Source organism: Canis lupus, chromosome 14, assembly GCF_003254725.2.
Source record: "Canis lupus dingo isolate Sandy chromosome 14, ASM325472v2, whole genome shotgun sequence".
In the NCBI taxonomy this organism is placed as follows: Eukaryota; Metazoa; Chordata; class Mammalia; order Carnivora; family Canidae; genus Canis; species Canis lupus.
In genome coordinates this window covers 58,384,012-58,406,148 of record NC_064256.1, presented here as the reverse complement: position 1 = coordinate 58,406,148, position 22,137 = coordinate 58,384,012, and the positions used below count along the sequence as shown (strand labels likewise).

The following is a 22,137-nucleotide window of genomic DNA, read 5'->3' as shown; positions in this document are numbered from 1 at the left end:
CATTTTAATTTTAGTCATTAATTTTTAGATCCCTAATCCTAGTATAGTTTTCCACGTTTAAAACACCCATTTCAGTGACCCCATCTACTTTACCTCATCTTACACATTATTTAACATGCTACTAGTAATTACCATTCAATAACACCAAAAATAATGGAAGACAAACAAAGGTGGTTGTTAAAATGGAAGTACTGACTTCTGGAGATATAAATTACTCTCCTCTCCCCATTCCTCTTCAGCTAACATCCTGGTCTCAATACTCAATAATCATCTTCCACCAACACAGGTAGGTACTAACCTGTCCCAATTGAGTACACTTTCTATAAAAGTTCTGTATCCTTACCAAACACCCTGCAGGCCTCCCCGTAAAACATGCATATTCAACATGCATTTTTTTTTTTTTTTGGAAACCACACAAAAGACACGAGCACACACATGAATAGAGTTTAATAACTCCATTTAGCATGAAAATAACTACGTGCTAACGTGATCAGCATTTCTTCTCTTCAATCCATCCTTTTAAGATTCTATTTATTTATTTGAGAGAGTGCATGTGAGAGAGAGAGAGAGAGAGCACGAGCAGGGGGGAGGGAGAGGGGCAAGGACAGAGGGAGAAGCAGACTCCCCGCTGAACAGCAAACCCTATGCGGGACTCGATACCAGGACCCCGGGATCACGACCTGAGCTGAAGGGAGACACTTCACCAACGGAGCCACCCAGGTGCCCCGTCCATTCTGTCTTATATGGAAAGAGCACACCCTTTAAAACTGTGTGCTCATATCATTCTCCTGATTAAAATAACTGGCACCTCTCAATACCTAACAAATAAACAGAATCCCCCCAAAAAACTTAAACTGCTAAGACAAAACAAACCTTTCGCCATCTGACATAGTCTCTCTTCTCAGCCTACAGGACTTTCTTCTACACGTGCAGTTCTCGGGCCACACAGAGCTATTGCCTCCCACATACTTATCATTTAATGCTTATGAATCTTTAAACTTATTCTCTCTACCTGTAATATCATTACCCACTTTTTATGGGCATTTTTGAGCAATTTCCTCCTCTTATTTTCTGATTAGTATAAATGTCACCTCCTCTGAGTTTCTGTAATGAGCTTAAGGCATATTTTCATGTATCTCAGCATCTCCTGAATGTCGTGTTTTGGGTGCTCAATAAATGCTTATTGTGTAAATGATTAATAATGATAGGGATCGATGAGAACAGAAAGACATCCCAAATTTGGTTTCTTCTTTCAAAGACTTAACAGTGAAGTATGGAAGAGCAAGTGTGTTGGACATAACAGAACATTAGACAGCATATGTGGAGGGGACTAGAAAGGAAAGGCAAAAAACACGGAAATGAAAAGCATGGATGTGCCTTCTCTGCTAGGCACAAGCGATGCACTTTCACATATATAATCTCTATTTCTGAAGTATATTTTTATTTAAAGTATAAACACATTATTATAGTTTTAATAACAGAATACAAACAATGAGCAATATTTAAATATCAACTATGAAGGACAATAAAACGTTCAATAAACAAAGCTTACTAATATCACAAAAATAAAGACCTTAGACAAATGGTGTTCAAAATCATGAATTTTTCTAACAAATAAATATTCTAATGATGTACACAGGAAAGCCAAAGATAGAAATACAACTATGTAATAATTATCTAAATGTTTGTCCTAATAATCACATAAATGCAAATTAAACAATAAGCTATGGTTTTTGGATGCAATTTGTGCTTCCCACACAATACTCTGATTGTTAGCCTACTTCTTAGTATTCCCTGCTAAATTAAAATAGTGGAAGTCTGGACTGTGGTCTTTAATGATGCATCATGTGCCAACCTAGCAAAATCTACAAACATCTATTGAAATCTCTTGAATAAATTTACTAATGAATGCATGAATACGTGAATGGAAATGATAGCATGCAAAGCTAGAAAGGTACCATGGATTGAGTACTCTCTTTGTCCTTTTCTTTTTTCTTTTCTTTTCTTTTCTTTTCTTTTTTTTCTTTTCTAAGATTTTATTTATTTGAGAGAGAGAGAGAGAAGGAGCAGAGGGAGAGGGAGAAGCAGGCTCCCCACTGAGCAGGGAGCCCAATGTGGGACCAAATCGCAGGACCTTGGGATTATGACTCCATCCAAAGGCAGACACTTAGCCTACTGAGCCACCCAGGTGCCCTGGATTGGATACTCTCGAAAATTGCCCTTTGGACATGGATTCCAACCACAGCAACACAAGCACACTGAATAATCCTTCACTCATTCATGAAGCATTTCCTTGTAGGTTCCAAACATACTCAAAAATGGACTCTTCTTCATCAGCAGAACTGCTGTCCTTGGATTCTTTGTCTTGTTCTACTCTGAATCTGTCAGCCAGGTTAGAGAGAGTGATCACCTTCCTCCCACCAACTCCCATTTTCCCTCAGTCACTCTACCCTTTGCTTCTACTCTCTAAAGGTGCTGTCTTTCTACTTGACTACGTCTTCATTCTCATTTTCTTCCTTTTAAGCCATTACAATACACTCTTAATTGGCTTTTCTGCTTTCAATTCCAAACCACTTCAATCAATTTTCCAAAGTACAGCCACATTGTTACTTCTTGACTTGAAATTCTTTAGCCAGTCCCCGACTTTGACAGGATCAAGTAAAAATCCTTTTGTAGAGCAAGAGGTATTTCCCTAATTTGCTGCCCACGTGGCTTTGCACTGGCTGCAAGATAAGCTTCTCACACACGCTGAAACACAAAGACATACCAAATTCTCACACTTAAAGGCTTTGCATCTGTTAGTCCTCGGACCCTTTCCGATCTTGAACACCAGGCATATTCTTTCTACCAGACCCTACTTAAGTGACCCTTCCTTCGTGAAGGTTTCCTTAATTCCCCTCTGGAGATGTGACCGCTCTTTCCTCTGTGGCATCCCCTTACCCCTATATAATTCAAGATTACACTTCTTACTGTTACATGTCAGTCACCTACTCAAGCTGTGAGTGTCTCTAGTGCCCGGAACATATTCAGTTCTAAAATTACTCAATGTTTATTATCATTTCAGTGGTACCAACTGACAAGAGCTCAAACTGACAGAACCACTCAGAGTGACTGACTCAAGGATTTTTAATTTCAGTATATTTTTTGTGAATCTAAAACACGGTTTTCTTACTTCCGTATTTGCATAGCCTAAACTAATACATGTATTTCAATATTCAATGCTGTGATATTGTGATTTATAAGAAAAATGCATATTTGGGCACTCAGATGACCCAAATATATTTCTCGTATATATTTGGTCTTCGTTCATGGTTCGTGGCTCACTACTTCCAAAACTCTAGGAATTTCCTAAGTGTGGAGAATAATAAAGCTATTTTTTGCTATGTTAATGAAGCAACTTTTGGAAAGCACCCAGGGATTGAGGCTGGATGCCAAGAGAATTGACCATGAGATTAGAGGATTAAAACATTCAGATCCATCCCACTCTTTGCCCCTGACCTCCTTGAAGAAGAAGGGAGGGGCTGAGGATTGAGCTCAATCATCAATGGTCAATGATTTAATCAATCTTTTTTTTTTTTTTTTTTTGTAATGAAGCCTCCATAAAACAAAAAAAGCAAAACAAAAACAAAAGGAAGGATCTCAGAGAGCTTCCAGGTTGCTGAAGACATGGAGATATGGGGGGAATGGCATGCCTGGCGAGGGGATGGATGCTCTGCGCCCTTTCCACAGACCTTGCCCTTTGCATTTCTTCCACTTCTCTGTTCATGAGTTATGTACTTTTATAATAAACCAATGATCTAGTAAGTAAATATTTCTCCAAGTTCTGTGAGCCTCTCTAGTAAGCTAATCAAAACTAAGGAGGGGAACATGGAAGCCTCTGATTTCCAGACAGTCAGTCAGAATCACAGGTGACAACCTAAACTTGCAACTGGAATCTAAAGTGGCCAAGGTGAGGGGGGTTGTGGTGGAGGGTGGAGTTGGGGAGGGGAGTACTTGCAGGACTGAACCCTTAACCTGTGGACAGTGTCAAAATCGAGCTGAACATCCAGTTGGTATCTGGGGCATATCTTGTTGTATGTGTGGTGAAATCCCCCCTTCTCCACATATTGGCATTGGTGGGTGTCAAGACCTTTTGAATGCTAACCAACTCGTATCTGTATGCCAAAAAAAATTTTCATGGCTTAAAACATAATATGATGCTATTTAGCATATTTAGATAGAAATATGAAGTGTGGTATTGATTATTATGTGGCTTCTTCTACTACATCAAATGGAGAACAAAATATTTCTCTAGTAAAACTTCACATTATAGAGATATAATTACATTAAATCTTATCTCTAGTTTCATGAAATATATAAAATACAGTTATCTAAAGGATATTTTTAAATGTTTCTAAAATGATTTGGACATGTTTTTTCTTTCTCAATATCTTAATGTAGGAAGGAGATATAAAAACATGGCACATTTTAGGCAAATTAACTATAGTATTATTTATTGTGGCCTACCTTTAGAAGTGAGAAAGAATTGCTTCTATATTCCATTTTCCTTCTGTTTCAGAGCTAGTATTTTGATAAGCTTATCTACCTTATGAAGAAGTTTAAAAGCCCAGAACCTATGCCTGATGTTAATAAGAAAGTCTACTGTAATATATGAGATATATGGAATAGAATAGCAAATGGAAGGTCTGTGTCCTATTTTTGGTTTAAATTTTTGTTTAAGGAAAGTGTAATTTGGTACAGTGTATTACTATTCTACAATTTATCCTTTAAATGTAAAAATAGCTCTACAGCTACTCCCTTGTTACTTCATGGCAATTTTGGAGGAATGCCTGAGATTATATTTAGAGTCCTGTAAGAAACAAGAAAAAGAAACAACGAATAGCAAACTTAGAGTTCATTCAGGAAGAAAGGTATTAGAATCATCTCTAATAACGAGGCTAATGGAAGGGAACCAGAACTCAGAAAACGTAAAACTAAATGATCTAATGCTTCCATGCAGCAATGCTATAAGGAAGGAGAGGGTGAAAAATAGGAGGCGAAAGGTAAACTATGCTAATCTATTGAGCGCTGATAACGGTAGCATAGAATTGTCTTCAATTACACGTAAATAATTAAAATGGAAATAGCATTTACAAAATTTGAAGTCAACCGTACGCTGACATAGGGTTAGTCTGTTTAATTTCTAGATCGCTATGAGATGTATTAATGATGCTTCGTTTATTTATAAATGTTCATGGCATCGTCTCCAAGAGCAATACAATCGGTTGAAAGCCATCTTTTGAATCTGGTACGCTACATTATCTATACATTTTATTTGTTCAAATTGACAAAATGTGTTGCCTTATTCTTTGTGACACGAGGCCTTCAAGAGAGTCTTCAAGTGCTAAAAATTTTGCATATGCCACCGAAGGAAGAACTATCTCATGGGTTTTGGTTTGGTTCCCAACCTATGGATTTAGATCACCAGGGAATTATTTCAAAGGGATTTTCAAAGCCACAAGAGCTTAGTAAGCATTACCATTAGAGCAAACAGGTAGGTTGCATACACATGAAGGAGCTGTGCTCATGTTATGATTAAATGTAAAGTATTAAAAAAGTATTAATTCAGCATATGTTTCTGTCATTATGAATGACCTTAATCAACGGAGAATTATCTTTCACATGGAATCAGTAAAAGTGACTGATCTTATTTCTGAAAAAGATGAGGACTGTGATCTAGATATAACAGTAAGATTGGATTTTACATTTAATCATCCCTTGACTTTCCTTCCTATGGCATAACTGTATAATTTGTACGGTTACACTTTCCTATCTTTAGGCAACTCAACACGTACTCTGAGCTCTTAGGTTCACTCGTTTTAATTGTGTTTTTTCTTGTATGTTCTAATTTGAGTGCTGATGCTAATTTTAGATGTGAGAACTTAAATCATTCGTATTTTCTAGGTCTTGAAAATAAAGTAGGAAAATTGAACCAAGACTTTTTCTGAAGTTCTCTCCAAATCTAACATCCCATAACTCTCTTACACCTTAGAGTACGTGGTGGCAAACACACAGCAGGTGCTTAATGAATGCTTGTTTAATTAATATGGCGTAGCTTTTACTACTTTATACATCTAGGCTGACTGCGGGAATATTGTGTTTCTTAAAGTTTTTCACAAAACTAATGGTTGGAACATCTCAGAACTCTCCGCAACTGATTGATTGGAAATCATTGGGTTTATATTCTTCCCATAAAACTGCAGGTTTTTTACAGCTTTATAGACAATAATGAGTACACTTAATTACATATGCACAGTAGCAATAATCTCCAAAGACAATTTAATTTCTGAAGCTGTGTACTGTAATCTCAGCCAAATCACAGATTCACACAAATCAAACTGGGATGAAGTTTAAGAATGAAAGCCAATCTGTCTCACTAAACCTTTCTCTGAATCTTTGGTAACTTGTAACTTGTAACTCATATTAGGACCAACATGGGTATTTTTAATTAGAGTGAGATGTTCTCAGTAAAAGATATATAACTCACATTGTGCCCAGTTGAATTCAGAGAGCACAACAGATTTTTGGGAGAAGCAAGTAATTACAAGAAAGGACACAAACTTGCTAATTGTTAGGTATGACGCATATACATTGTAGTCGAAATATCTTAAAAGTCAATGAGATACTAACATAAAATCATCTAATTTAAGATTAATGCATCCGTGAGGGTTTGGTGCCATGTTTGGATGGTTTTACTTTTCCAAGGACACTTGCCATTCAGCATAAAACAGATTGATATAAGTATTCCCAACAGATTCTTAAAGAAGTTTGAGATATATTTCTTTTCAATAAAGTACTGAATATATAAATGACTTAAAGATGACCTGCAATTAATATCTCATAATCTGCTTTTTAAAAATACTGAACATCAAGTATAGTAATTCAGTACAATAAATTAAAAAAAAAAAACTGTACCATTTCTTTGTCAAATGGAAAGCTTTACCCCTCGGCTTTTTTGTTGTTGTTGTTAGGAACACAACATGAGAACTACCATCTTAACGAAACTTGTAGTGTACATGACGATATCGTTAACTTTAGGCACTGTGTTGTAAAGCAGATCTCTAGAAATCACTTATCTTGCATAACTGCTGAAACTTTACCGTTTTAAGGTTTTAACCGGAATAAGGAGCCAATATGTCAACATGATGTCAAAATATCCTGTTAAACGTAAATCTAAAACTTACATTAATGACTTGGCCGTAGCTTAATAAACCCACCGGAGGAAAAAGAAAATCTTTATACCAAACTTCAATATGTAGAAACAGGAACTCCACACAAGTACGATGTTGAAAGCTTCAAAAGTCTAGGAGAAATACGTTATTTCAAAAATGAGTTTTGATTTAAACGTAAGCTCGAGGTAGTTATGAAAAACATTAGGGGAAATTGGAAAGACCTTGTTAAAATAATTGAGCTTACAGAAGCAGTGATAAGAATGCAAATCTGAAAATTGCCTCTGCATCACATAGCTAGCTAAATAATCCTAGAAGTGGAATCATTTTTCTTTCTCTCAAAGCAAAATTGGAATTTTAATAGGTGCAAAGAAAAGTGGTATGGAAACCAGAAGCACCTGGATTTCCATCTCTTGTGAGACACATTAAGGCACATGAAAAAAAAAAAAAAAAAAAAACATGGTTTTATCTTTTAAACTTCTAAAGCTGGATGTACTTTTAGTTTTCCTTAATAGTGTATTAGGACTTTACAGCCAAGGATGTATTTAAATTTTTGGAATAAACAAATACCATTTCCAACCTTTCCCCCTTGGAACTACATAAACTGATTGTTGATGTATTTAGACATTTTTAGAATTCTTTCCTTCTTTGTGTTTCAACATGTGCAACTTTGATGCACCTACAAAAACTCCACTTTGGCAATATTACCTAATTGTTTAATTGTAATCAATTTCCATCAGGTGGCAATGGGTGAATCTCTTAGGGTTGATGCTGACCAACTGACCGGACATCCTGGTTCGCCAACTATAACTGTGGCAGGAATAGAAGAAGTGACACACAAAAAAATCTCAGTAAGGCTGTGTGGTATTTGCTGGGTTGCTGTGCATTTAAGAAAGCTGATAGAAGCGTTAAGTATCGTTCACGGAAGCCCAGTGAAAGTGCTTAAGGGAAATGAGCACTTTTACGGAGAGTAGTTGACTAGAAAAAATTGGATAGAGTTCATGTCATCAAGCACACATGTGTCATGCCTGAAGAAGTAAAAGGCCGCTAGTCTTACAGGGTTCGAGTAGGGGCCAGAATTCTGGACAGTTCTAGAAAAACACTGCGTTGCTATTGTCCCCAAACTGGTCTAGGAGAGGGTACTAGCAGATTCTGTGGTAGGAACTTGGTCTGCCGGCTTCCTACGATGAGTCTGCGCAGGCTGGGTGAGTGCCACATGGTCTCTTCCCACGAGTACTTTCTCGGGAAGTCTTCCTGCTGCTGAGGTCTGGTCACATCCTAATGCACTTTCTTGACACTTTATCAAGGAGTCTGATGACTTCTCTAGTTGACTTTCTTCAGCCCATTAGTATTGATTTGGCAGTCCTATGTTTGTTTTGTTTTGTTTTGTTTTTAATTTTCCAGGTTTGTTGAACCCATCCTAATTTCCGAAATGTCAAAGAAAGCTTTCTTAGATATGAAAGCCCAACCAACAGTATCTAAGTTACAGTTCCGAAAATCCTTTTCTCCCCATTAAGTAGGGAGAGAGTATCATGAAATTCATTGGTCACAGGGACCCCAATATAAAATGACGTTATTTTATTTTATTTTTTTTAAATGAGGTTATTTTAACTGTAACTCTTCACCGATAATTTGCTCTTTCTCAGTCAACTACAAATTAGGATAGGCTATTGGTGGTTATAAATGCCACTTGATAGCAGTGAAAAACTTAAGATGTAATAATTCTTAGAGTCTGGAGAACAAAAAATTAGTTTTGATTGATAAATACATTTGTTTTCCAATTGCATACTACATCAAACAGATAAGAATTATATACCTATTGCTCTACCTTCCAAATTGTGGGATATATGTAAGTCTACGAGTTACTTAGGGTAATAAAACCTAAGAATTATTATCTTGGAAGAAAGCTGAGGTTTTATTCATGCATTCTTTGAATGACTATCAAAACATAATTTTTAGGCATTTACTGATAAGATCATTTAACTTGTAAATTCACTCGGAATATTTTAGTTTAAATTTTGTTTTTTACCAAAAATACCTAATAAGGTACCTAATTTTTTAAGGTGCATTGAGGTGTAATTTTAAATTTTACCTAATAATATACCTAACAAGGTCACTTATATGAACATGTAAGGGAAAAGAAAATTATAAATATTACACTAAACATAGTCACTGCCGCTTAAAATATTAAAATTATATCTTATTATCAAATCTTCACGACTAGAAACACTTCTAGAATTAAGTACAGTATCTGTAAAAAAATATATAACACACATACAAAAGCCATTGTTTCAATATAAAATAGATGTCTATCTACGAGATGCCAAAGGCCCATGGTTTATTGCCTCCATTTTCCTTTAATTTAAAGATCTGTGCACTCTAAAATATATAGCATCCTTGGATTTGAGTTATCTGCTTACTCCCAAGTTGAAGCTAGTCACTAAGTCACTAATATTTGAAATTGTTAAGTATTAAGAAAAGAAAAACAAAAACCAGTGCTCATTGGTGAAGCCACCAGGCACTCGATGGTACCGTGTGACTTTCCTTACACTTGCAGCAGGGCTTTACGACCGTGGAATTTACAACCTGGTGATCTAGGGAACATTACAGAACCAGAGGGACCCTCACATTGTGAGGCCTTCGGGGATATTCCCGACGAGCGGCACCAGAAAGTCAGATATTTCATCAACACGAAATACGTGACTTTCTATGTCTAGCAAAGGAATTGATGCTGAGATTCATTGCGGGCCTGGACAATTTCAAGTCTCATTCTGCTTCTGAATCTCCCACGTCCTTGCAGAAAACTCAAGGACCACCAGTTTCCAGTGTTTCTGGTTTTGCGGTGTCGCCCTCAAGTAACCTGGAAAGGCTGAAATGCCTACAGACTCTAAGAAGTGTCTGATGCTATGTTGCCAACAGGACTTGTCAGATGAAAGTATGATCGCTGTTAACGCAAACACAGTTTCCTGTGAACGCACCAATTTCTACAGAAAATTCTGGGTCTGCTCAAACTCTTCTTTTGTGAGTGGGAGTCAAGCTTTTATGTGTGGTGGTGGCGGGGGTGGCAGGAAGCAGCAGGCCTAATGAAACGCTGGGCAAGGTGCAATTCTTTCAAGCTTGCATGGATATGAAATAAACCATATTAATGGGTTTTTTTCCCCTTCACAAAGCAATTTACAGGAGACTAAGCTTTAATCAATTGGTCAATTGACGATTTACTTCAATATATCTTTCAATAATTGTGCTTTTCATATTCTCCACAGATTATGTGTATTCGTATCCGTGCGTGTGTGTACATACGTGTATGCGTGTTCTATTAAAAGTTCTCAGTGGCGATCGTTTTCTTCAGCAAAGAAAAAGCTGTGACTTAATCTTCCAATGCAGCTAATGGGCAGATGTGATTTTAACACAGTCAACATTCTATAATATTTCATTATTTTTTATACCTAATGTAGATTTCCTTGCTTGTATTCTATGTAAAGATTCTTATGAATTTCAAGTCATGTAACATATATCTTGGTGATTGGCTATACTTATGTACTGGTTTGCTTTGTAATATATACAGGCAACAAATTTGTAATTATTCATGCATTCTTTATGTTATTTATAGATCCACTGCTTATGCCAGCCCTGGCACATATTAGTTGGATGAATGACCAGTCAAGCCTCTAAAGTCTGTTTCCCTATGCATAAAATGGGATTTATAATTTCTTCTTTATGGTACTGAGGGATAACCAGAATAAAATATATGAAATGCTGAAGGATTACTAAGTAGTCATTTGATTATGCATTTATTCCTCCATATTGCCTATAAATTACCCATTTTACTAATTAGCCTCCTAAACCAAGAGTCAGAAAAAAAGAAGTCTATATGGTCTGTCTCTTTATTTGTTTGACCTTAAACAATCAAATAACAAAACAAATGCATTTGGAAAATAAATACATGTATGTCTCACATTATTCATAATCTGCCTTCACAAAAGTAATATTAAAAATGATAAATTCACTCAATCTGAATAGTTCTCTTTCCACTTGTATTTTTTTTAACCCTAGTATTGGGGTCTTTTTGAAGTGAACAGATCAGACTGTGTTTTTTGTATTTATATAGAAGAAAAGAAAGCGTCCTAATGGAGGCTTAAAATAGAGGTTTAAATTCCCAGGATTACTTATTATTCAGCTTCCTGGACAGGGATGTGTAAACTGTTGGCTTACGTCTTACAGTATAATATCGCAGGATTCTAAAAATATTGCATGTTTCCAAAGAAGGACACTGCTCCTTAAATTGACAAAAAATTCCCTGTAGACCCCTTGAGCAGAGTTTCTTTTTTTTTTTTTTTAAAGACTTTTTTTTTTTTTATTTATGATAGTCACAGAGAGAGAGAGAGAGAGAGAGGCAGAGACATAGGCAGAGGGAGAAGCAGGCTCCATGCACCGGGAGCCTGATGTGGGATTCGATCCCGGGTCTCCAGGATCGCGCCCTAGGCCAAAGGCAGGCGCCAAACTGCTGCACCACCCAGGGATCCCTTGAGCAGAGTTTCTAAAGAAAAAACAACAACAAAGCTTAAGCACTCCCTCCACCAGCAAGGGCAGATCTAGAAGCGATTCTAGGAGCCGCCAACAGGCACGCGATGGCATTCCACAAAGATCCAGCTGCTACCACTTCACGAAGTCTTCCTATCTTTGCCATCCACATCTTGTAATTACTACTGAAAGGAAAAGCAGAAGGGACAGAAAATGTGGTTCTAGGTAAACCAACTATAGCTATGCTCTCTATATTTAATATTATTACAATGTACTTTTAAACTTTTAGTAATAGCATTTCTTTTCACAAGAAAACATATAACAAGACTTTTCATCCCTCAAAGTCTTTGCCTTCATAATGAAACAAGCTGCCCCTTATCTATTTAATTTTCATGTATAAATTCGTATATACATGAAATATATATTATATATTAATATGATACACATAATATCCTAACATGTATATACATATATACTACATGTTAGGACAGTAGCATGAACCACTGTCTTTTTCCATTCATTTGCTTAAGATGATGTTCCTGGTTAGCAGTAATAGAAACTAGATTTCTATTCCATAAGCTGTCTATGTATCCTTCAGTCCAACTTTCTACTGGACCAGCTGCAGAGTATTCCTAGCGAAATTTTCATGAGCTCACCAAGAAAAGTGGAAGTGCAGGAGTAGACAGTTTTTGGCCATAGGGATGCAGAATTGGTTAATAAAGCGCCAAATGGATCAACAAACTACTGTAAGTGAATTTCCTTTTTCAAATGTTGGCAATGGAAAAGCCGTCACAATGTCGTTAACGCCCCGTGTCACACAAGGTGCTTCTCTACCAGATATGCTGTCAGAGCCAGAGGCCTAAGATTTGTGAAAAATATTGGAAAGGATCTAATCAGACTTAAAAAATAATAATAGGGATCCCTGGGTGGCGCAGCGGTTTGGCGCCTGCCTTTGGCCCAGGGCGCGATCCTGGAGACCCGGGATCGAATCCCACATCGGGCTCCCGGTGCATGGAGCCTGCTTCTCCCTCTGCCTGTGTCTCTGCCTCTCTCTCTCTCTCTCTCTGTGACTATCATAAATAAATAAAAATTAAAAAAAATAATAACAAAAGATCTCTTTTCTGATACTCTTTAAGATAATTTGTGGAGACTCATCCATCTGTCCATCTATCCATTCATACATCCATTTCCTCAACTTTATTCTGTGGTGATTATTCTTACTATTATCAGTATCCATTTTATTTTCTATGATTCCAACAATGATCATGTTTCTTCATGCTCATCCATTTAAAAACTACACTAGAACGATCATTGAACTGACTCGTTCAATTCAGGCAGGGAACAACACCCAGGGAAATTGGTCAAGAATTTCAGCAATTTTTTGAGTATCTTTTATACAATTACTTTTTAGCTGCATGAACTTGGCAAGTGTTTGACAATTTTGCATCCAGTTTACTCATCTAAAAATCGTGTGTAAAAGCATTACCTATAACTTAGTGTTCTAAGAATACTTAGAGGAGATGGAGATGGGCCATGCAGGATTGTTACTGTAATACAGTAGGTGCCCAATTAATATTAGTCATTGCTATTACCAAAAGGAGACAGTTTAGAAACTTTGGGCTCATTCCCAAGTCTTCCTCAAATTAAAATGTCACATTCTATCCCAATTGCCTCTATAATTGAAATCTCTCGTATCACTGTAATGAAAAAATCTGGCAAATATTTAAAATATCTATATTGTTTTCTCTGATTTTTTTCGTTATGTAACAAGGGGTATTTGAATGATTGTCTATAAAACCCTTCAAAAGATCTTTAAAATACACATTCTTAAAAAAAATTAAAAAAATAAAAAATAAAAATAAAAAATAAAATATGCATTCTTATTAAGATACCACTCAGTTTTTTGAGACTTCCATCAAGAAGTATGGACATGTCAGCAACAATTATCAACGTGCACGGTTTTGCTAACAAGAGGACATGCCATGAGTCTATGCTCTATTTACCAGAAACCTAAATAAAAAAGAGGAGAAAAAAGCCCCACAAAACCTGTACAGGCTATGAAGGAACACAATGAGCCTAAGATACTTATCAACCCAACAAAATATAAGCTACAACATGTATTTTAACTTTTTATGATATACATTAGCATTTCCTTAATCACATTATTAAATGAAATTTTATTTACTAGTAACTCGACAGTGGAAAATAAAGGCACAGAAACAGACTCAATCCTCTGATTGCATCATTCTGCATGTTTTAAGCCAGAAATTGATGTGAGCTTTCTGCAAATAATAGTTGACAGGTGTTAATTATCTATGGAGAAGAAAAATGTTTCTTTTAAAGAAAAACATAATGGAGGATAAATCAAGTTAAATTGTTCTTCATTGTCCTTAAAAACTGTAAATAATATGTGCCATGCCACTAACTGAAAATTACAAGTTCTATAAATTTATTTGTTGATATTACAAAAGATATGTAATTTTTAAAATTTTAGCTTAACACGGGTGACTTAGTTTCTGATAAGTCATTTATTCTTTATTTACACATTTTAAAGCCCTTCTTTTAATCCTAAAATTAACGTTGTGTGTTGTTAATGGGACTCCCTTTCTTTTTCTCCCTCCCTCTTTGTCTCCCTGTGCTATAATAGAAGAACATGCTACGTGTTCCGCAAACATGGGGGGAAGAAGCACCCAGTGGTTCCTCTTGGGAAAGCCAAGAAAGGACTAACAGGAAAAGTGACGATTGAAATAAGATTTGAAGAAACAATAGAAATCCTTCAAATACTCAGGAGTTTAAAGAGAGAAAAACAGAAAGGATAGCATGTGTGAAGGCAAATATGCATGAGAGGATTCTGCTGGTGGCAAAGAATTTCCCATGCCTGGTGTGTAGACGAAAGAAGAGTCTTTCTTACAGGCCAAAATAGGAAAGTTTGGATTTTTGTATATAGAGAGTTGTTATTGAACCGAGTGATCAGAGATTGGATTAAAGGGGCGAGGGGAGGTGGTGGGGGGGTTGAAGGTAGGAGACCAATCAGTAACACCACCTCCCATGGCTGTACCGGGAATATCCATGAGCGAGGATCTGTGACGTGCTTACAACAGAGCCTTGCACACAGAGAGCCCCGTACGAGCTAAACAAACGAATACTACAGATTTTAACTATTCACTATAGAAACTCTCTTATTTTTATGCACATTACCCTCTTCTTCCTCTAGGGATGTATCCAGCTACATATAAAATAGTGTGTCAACCTTCTAGAAACACTCATATTTAATATAATGCTTCCCCTCTATTCTCTGTTGTACAAAGCCTCTGCTTCTACAAAGGCTTTCTGGTTGAATTTCATGGGGAATAAACACCTTACTTTGTACCAGGCTCAGGGAAGAGTGGTTGCTTGGATGCACAGAGTGCAACACTGGGATTGAGGTCTCATCATTCCCTGTGAAGATGTTTAACTCATTCTCCACCCACGTCTTCCAAAGCATCAAGTAGCTTCCACTGGTGGAGCCTTTATGGTTTCCTACAGCACCCACTGGCTTGCTTTCTGTTGGTGTTCCCTATAGAAAACACTGTTCTTCGCTAATTGACTGAGTCATTTACCCCCATCTACCTATTTCCTATCACTTAAAAACTTACGATAAACATTCATTTGTTGTCACTTCCTCGCCTGGTAGTTTGCTTTCAGTTTAATGAGGTCTCAGAAAGGAGTAGAGACAAATGTGTGCAAGCTTATTTGCAAACTAGAAACCCTTAGTTGTTTTATTCAGTTAGGAAACTGAGTCTCGCAGTCACATAACCTGCCATTCGCGCAGCTGACAATCGGCCAAGGACAAAATTATTTCTGGATGTACCTGCCTCCGAGGCCGTTTTCTCCTACTGCTTACTTCTTTGAACAAAACAAATATGACCTCTTGATAAGGACACCAGAATGATCAGATCTAAGACATGTTTAGTAACCTGTAACAACCGAAAACAGTGCTTCAAAGAACAAGTCCTATCCACTGATATAATTTGAGATCATTGTGATAACAACAAAAAAAAAACCAACAACAACACAATGCCTATGCCCCCTTGAAACCTTGATTCTATTATTTTATCTTTACTTGAGTTTTTGTCCACTTACTGTTAGAAAATAATTGTAAATCTTGCTGATCCCTGAAAAGACAAACAGAAAGAGCTCTCGTGCTGATAGCAGTAAGAATGGTCATGTATCATCTCGGCGTGGTACCACTTGGAACTATTTCAGTAAACAGGATAAAGCTATGTTGGACTAGAAAAGCTGGTGCCCTCCTATCACCTTCATAGGCGCCCTACCGTGATTATGAGAAACACGGACAGAAAACCACCTTTATAATCATAAAAGGTTTTACATCATTTTTAGGCTGGACTATGGATAAGGCTAAAGGATCTTTTTTCCTCCCTCTCTTTAGTAAAGCCCTCCAGCAAGTGATATTCCAGGGGAAAAAGTACAAGAAGAAGTTCTAGGTTTAAGATAGTTGCTTTTCAGCAGCTGCAATGTTAAAGTGGTAACTGTCCACATAAACAACTCAAATATATGTTTACTTTACATGTACTCATGGAAAGGGGCGGGGGGGGGAAGGCTTGCATCATAAAATTCTAAAACTCACAAGTTTCAGCTCTCCTGTCACATCTCAGTGCATTTAATATCCTTCTGCCGCATTATTTACGACTTCACAAAGAAAGTAGTTATTTCCTATTATCTGTTCAATAAATAAGTAGAGAAATGCAGGCTGCAGAGATACAATTTGTTAATGAAATAGCCCAGAGAATCTTCACGGTGTCTGGTCTCGGAAGCTTGCGCAGCATCTATTAAAGCTTGCTTCGGTTTTAAAGAGTAACTGCAATTTTTACACATTGATATGTTCCACTCAGATGGCCGAGGCACGCTTCCTCGGTAGATTACGCAACATGAGTAATGCGCGCTGTGATACCACATATATCTGACCACACAGGCATGTTCCAACACTTCTCTCTACTTGCCCGACCTTTTTCTATTACTGGGAAGACTGCCTCATTTCAGAAACAAGATAGATGCAGAATTTCCAGTTCTTGGAACCATTTTCAGGAGACAGAAGTCTTGCGGGTTGTGGTTCACGTCCAAATATGGCACAGTGAACGCGCTGTGTTCAGGAGATCACGCTATTTTAGTACCAGTTACAGGGAGCCCACGAGGTAGGCACGGATTCCCAGGTACATCACTATTCCCTCAGTCGTGTGCTTTCACCGCCTTACAAAACAACAACAAAAACTCCCAAATGCCATCTTCTAAAAACATTCAATGTTTGGTGATAATCCCCCTAGGAAAAGAAAAAAAAAATACTAGAAAGGAAACATATTATATAAGATATGAAAACTCCTTTTTAAAAAAAGACTTATTTATGTGATTTTGAGAGAGAGAGAGAGAGTGCACGTGCACACCAGCGAGGGGGGAGTGGGAGCAAAGGAAGATGGAGAGAGGGATTCCCAAGCAGACTCCTTGCTGAGTGCAAAGCCCGACGCCTGGCTCCATGTCACGCCTCTGAGATCATGACCGGGGCCAAAATCAAGAGTCCGGCGCTCAATCGACTGAGCCACCCAGGAGCCCCAATACATGAAAACTTCTCATCTTAAACACAGCAAGGATTTTAGGTGTAAACCTATGAATGATGGACTTTGATCTTTTTTTTTTATAAGATTTTATTTATTTATTCATGATAGACATAGAGAGAGAGAGAGGCAGAGACACAGGCAGAGGGAGAAGCAGGCTCCATGCAGGGAGCCCGACGTGGGACTCGATCCCGGGACCCCGGGGTCATGCCCTGAGCTGAAGGCAGAGGCCCAACCACCGAACCACCCAGGGATCCCTGATGGACTTTGATCTTAATCAAAACATGAGAGTGACCTGATGCTGAGGTCTGATAGTCTTCCTTTCTTACTAAAGTACAGTTGAATTTGGCCTAAGAATAAGTATCTTTCACTAGGGTTGGGGTCAGGTATTGCTCACAATTTGTATGACACACTACAGTGCTTAACGCCGGGGACGGTCGATGCAAACACGTGTCACTAACTTTGATGCCGAATATTATTTGTGAACTAGTAATATTCCCTTGGATTTAGAACAAATAATTGTATTAACACACTTTAGGTAATGTTCAAACCCTTACAATAATTTTTAGTCAAATATAGTAGAAATGCACACTTTAATAGCAGTAAACATACAATAAAGCAATTGTGAAAAAACGTATTTCTTACCAGTGGATAAAATAATAGCCATTAATATAAAGATTGCTTTGACTGAGACTTTCAGTAAGAGTGGCAATTAATATTTTTGTAGAGTTTCTATCATAGAAACAGTGCTGTTTCATGTAACTTATTTTGAAATTCAGCTAGTGATATACCTAACGATGTTCTATAGAATGGTTTATATATTACAACATATTTTTTATGTTCTTTAGAGGGTCCTCAATTCATATTTAAATAGCTAACAGTTAAACATCAGGGGATCCCTAGGTGGCTCAGTGGTTTAGCGCCTGCCTTTGACCCAGGGCGCGATCCTGGAGTCCCGGGATCGAGTCCCACATCAGGATCCCGGCATGGAGCCTGCTTCTCCCTCTGCCTGTGTCTCTACCTCTCTCTCTATGTCTATCATAAATAAGTAAATCTTTAAAAAAAATAAAATAAACATGATCAAATCTAACTCAATTCATCTAAAAAAGCATTTTTGAAACTTTTGTTTTACAGAATTCTCTTCTGTGTACCCTATTTCAGATAGCTAAAAATATTAGGAGCCATAAGATCTTAGTTTGAGGTAGAAATATCTGAGCGGCATCCAGGCCTGAGAATCACCTGGAACTTCTCCAGAGTGCACTTACCTGGGAGGAATGTTTATGCTTTTTATTGTGAGAGTTTGGTCTTCCCTATTTACTGGAGTGATTACCAATTTGTCAGGAAGGACTAAGATGTTAAAATATGATCATTTTAAAAAATACACCAACATACGTAAGCACACATATGTCTATTTTCCCAGTCTTAATAGTGGCTACTCATATATGACTTGTAGTTTAATATCTTTATCAATCTTTGTGCAATTTTCACTTTCTAGTTCCTTTTATTAATTTTGTGGAATGCTCTATGATCACAGTGTCCCGGAAGGTAAAGCATTAAGTCATCAATCTAAAAAGTGGTGTAAATATTCTCTATTTCTCTGCTTTATCCTATTCCTAGATTTATCTCCTCTTTTCTTTGCCCTGTCTCTAGCTGTACCTGAAGATTTTTCATGCCTTGCCATATTTTTAAGTTGCTGGAAATAAAACATATTTGGGTTGAAGGAGAGAGGAAATATGCAGAAGGTGTAGGAGTCTGCATCTGAAAAAGTTCTATACACAAAACCCCATGGCCCCACCCCATACTCAAACTTATACACACAAACGTGGAATTTTACAGAGAAGGTTTTTAAGGAATCTGGAAATTATTAGTTTATGAAGAATACACCTCATAAAATTAGGGATACTTTTTGCAAAAACATCAATTTTTTTTTACAATGGTAGGAAGAAACATCACTAATGAACTTATGTCCAATATTGTTTATATAACAGAATGACAAATTTTCTGTAATATTTCAATTTGTTGTACAGTCTTCTAAACTTTGTTATTTAGTTTTTAAAATTTAAGACTAAATTCATCAAAGGTTATTGAATATATTTCTATAGGCAGGGCATCATCAAGAGTTCAAAATAATAACTAAATAAATGGCTGTCAAAAACAGTAATTTTTTTTTAACAACAACAAAAGAATCATAGATAGGTTCGAGAAAAGAAAATGGTGGATGAGTAGAGTGAGGTATGGTCATAAAAGACCCGTAGATTTTGTGAGGCGGTGTCTAAGTGGTGTTTTATGGAGGAGGAAGCATCGAAGACAGACCATAAAGCAACACGGGATTGCCAACACTAAGGGAAGGGACGTAAAATTCTTGGTGGAGGAATGAGTCTGGGCCCCCACTACGCCAGCCACTTTGCCCGCGTCATTGCAACAAATCCGCAAACACCTCCACCCTCAAGGCGCCGTCGTCCACGTAGTAAGATCAGTACTATCCTCACGGAGGTTAAGAACCTTGCCAAAGGTGAAAGCCAGGTGAGCCTGAAGAGTCTCACAAACTGAACTGCTAGCAGTGGTTGGATCCATTAAAAAAAAAAAATCGGAATTTAAAACACTGCTCACAAAATCAAAAGTCAGCCAGCAGTAAAAAAGTTTATTACTAAGAACCTACAATTCCTTTCATTCGTCAGGAAAACCTGGGCTATCCCTGGGGCAGACACGTTAGGCTCCATTGAGAGGGTAGTGGAGTTTAAACATAAAAATCCAGGGAGGAAATATTTCAGAGGGGTGAATGCAAAGACCTGCAAAGTCACTGAGGATTTTGAGTCGGAAAATGCAAGTGGAGCTGCGTTTTGAGAAAAATCAGCTCATGGTTAAGTATAAAGGAAACTCAAGTGGAAAGCAACCAGGAACGGTTTTATCCCAGCTTTATTAAGATCTAAGAAAAAAAAATCCCTTATTGTCTCTGGATTGAAGGTATGTCACCTACTTAATTTCCTTTATTGCAGGTTGTCTACTTTTTTTTGACTTTACCTTATCACTAGCCCTCTCCTCATGAAGGCTCCAGGGTGAGATAAAATGTCATAGCGACATAGGAAGGGCCACATGGGGGTAAAAAAAAAAAAAAAAAAAAAAAAGAAAGAATATGAATTTATGTCTGGCTTAACTTGGACACATTTTCAACTGAATAGTTTGAACCTACAGCCTCATAATTTTCATGCTCTTGAAAAAGACACTTGTAAAATTATTTTCTTGCTACTTTTCAAAGCTCTGGTTCAGAAAATTACTACCCTTTTGATGTGAAGGCTGATGTAACTAATTATAGCTAGGAAGACACAATTCCTCCTTTAATAATAAAGAAACAGCAATCTTTCACCTAGAATGTAACACAGTGTCTGGATTTGAAGCATGAAAGATTAAATCAGTAAGCTTTGAAATTCCATTATATTCAAAGAGGCAATGTCTCCAAGGACAATAATATTGACAATAGAAGGAGGTTTCTTCAAGAGCATTCCAGCCTGTTAGCACCAGCGGGGCCGCGGAACGGAGGCTGGGAGGAAGGCCAAGAGACGTGCGCTCCTGTCCGGGCTCGCTTCATCACCGGGGACTATTTCGGTCAAATCAGTCAACGTCTGTAGTTCAACAATAAGGGCAATAACTAGCTTCAGCCACCAAGTCACCGTGGAGGGAGAGGACGAGGAACAGAGAGGGAGAGAGAGAGAGAGAGCAAGAGGGCGTGGGAGGAGGAAGAGATGGTGCAACAGAAGGGCGACCGAAAGACCGGCGTTGGAGAAGGAGGAGGCCACAGGGGTGGCGGGTCATATGTTAGGGTTCTTAACTTTGACATCAGAATGCGCTGGAGGGCTTTTACCAACACAGTAATGGGGCCTACTTCTAGATTTCTGAGGCAGACTGTGGGGTGAGGGGACGAGGGCATGTGAATTAACATCTCTAAGTTCTCAGGGGCGACAGGGCCGCCCGTGTTCTCAAACACCGGGATAGCTCCCCATCTATATGGAGTCCCGCTGAGATAAAACAACGGGTGTGCAATCCGGTTTGTCCTTTACCTTCAGAAAACCGTTCCACCTGCCATCTTTCCGTCTTTCTCAAAGTCATTACCATCTGCATGTGCTGTATTATTTGTTTCAAAGCACTGACCATCTCCTCCCGGTGCACGGGGTAGGATCATTATCACTTCTATGTGCTGTGATTAAATGGGTTTCCCTTGTATCCTACTACCCATCAGAGGTGGGAAGGAAAGAGCCCCAAGTAGCAGTACACAGTTACGCCGACGGGGTAGTGGGAGAGAAAACGGGCGTTCTGATTCACTGCAGTTGCTGGTAACCTTGGCCTCCCTGTTCCAGGACGCCTGTTGGTGCCGCGTGGAAGAAGCCTCATTAACTCAACAGCGACAGGTACCAGGTACGGCGGCAACCACGATCGGTGACAGCAGTAATTGAGCGCTTACTCGGAGCGGGGCTCTTGGGCAGTGCTTTACGGGCGTTAGTGATACTGAATCCTCCCCCACAACCCTAAGGGAACAAGAGGGTCCCACTGCACCCTTCCTGGTCCCATCGATCCTTTACGGTTCTTCAATCTGCGCGGGTATGATTTCGAAAGCGACACTGAGCACACGGAAAAAGGTGGGGGTGAATCCCTGCTCGGGATGAGGGTAGAAAGGTGCGCTCTCGATTTCTCCCAGCTCAGGATGCTTGGGTGGGTGGAGACGAATCTTGTTTTCTCCGACTCTGGGTGAATATCCCCGAAAGTCGTTCTAGACCTTGGAATTGTCCAAAGAGATGCTGGGGGGTCAC

At 38.2% G+C, this 22,137-nt stretch overlaps 1 protein-coding gene and 1 long non-coding RNA gene across 10 annotated transcripts in view; both read right to left on the bottom strand.

Annotated features, from left to right (window-relative positions):
* The window catches only part of KCND2 (potassium voltage-gated channel subfamily D member 2), a 476,827-nt gene that overhangs the window by 423,375 nt on the left and 31,315 nt on the right, over nt 1–22,137 (bottom strand). The gene's annotated exons all lie outside the window — the stretch shown is intronic.
* LOC112670815 (uncharacterized) overlaps nt 1–22,137 on the bottom strand; it is a 227,803-nt gene that overhangs the window by 190,306 nt on the left and 15,360 nt on the right. For all 8 annotated transcript variants that reach the window (XR_007402148.1, XR_007402147.1, XR_007402146.1 and 5 more), the window contains exon 2: nt 7,224–7,342. This is a non-coding gene — a long non-coding RNA (uncharacterized LOC112670815). The remainder of the gene's footprint in view (nt 1–7,223; nt 7,343–22,137) is intronic.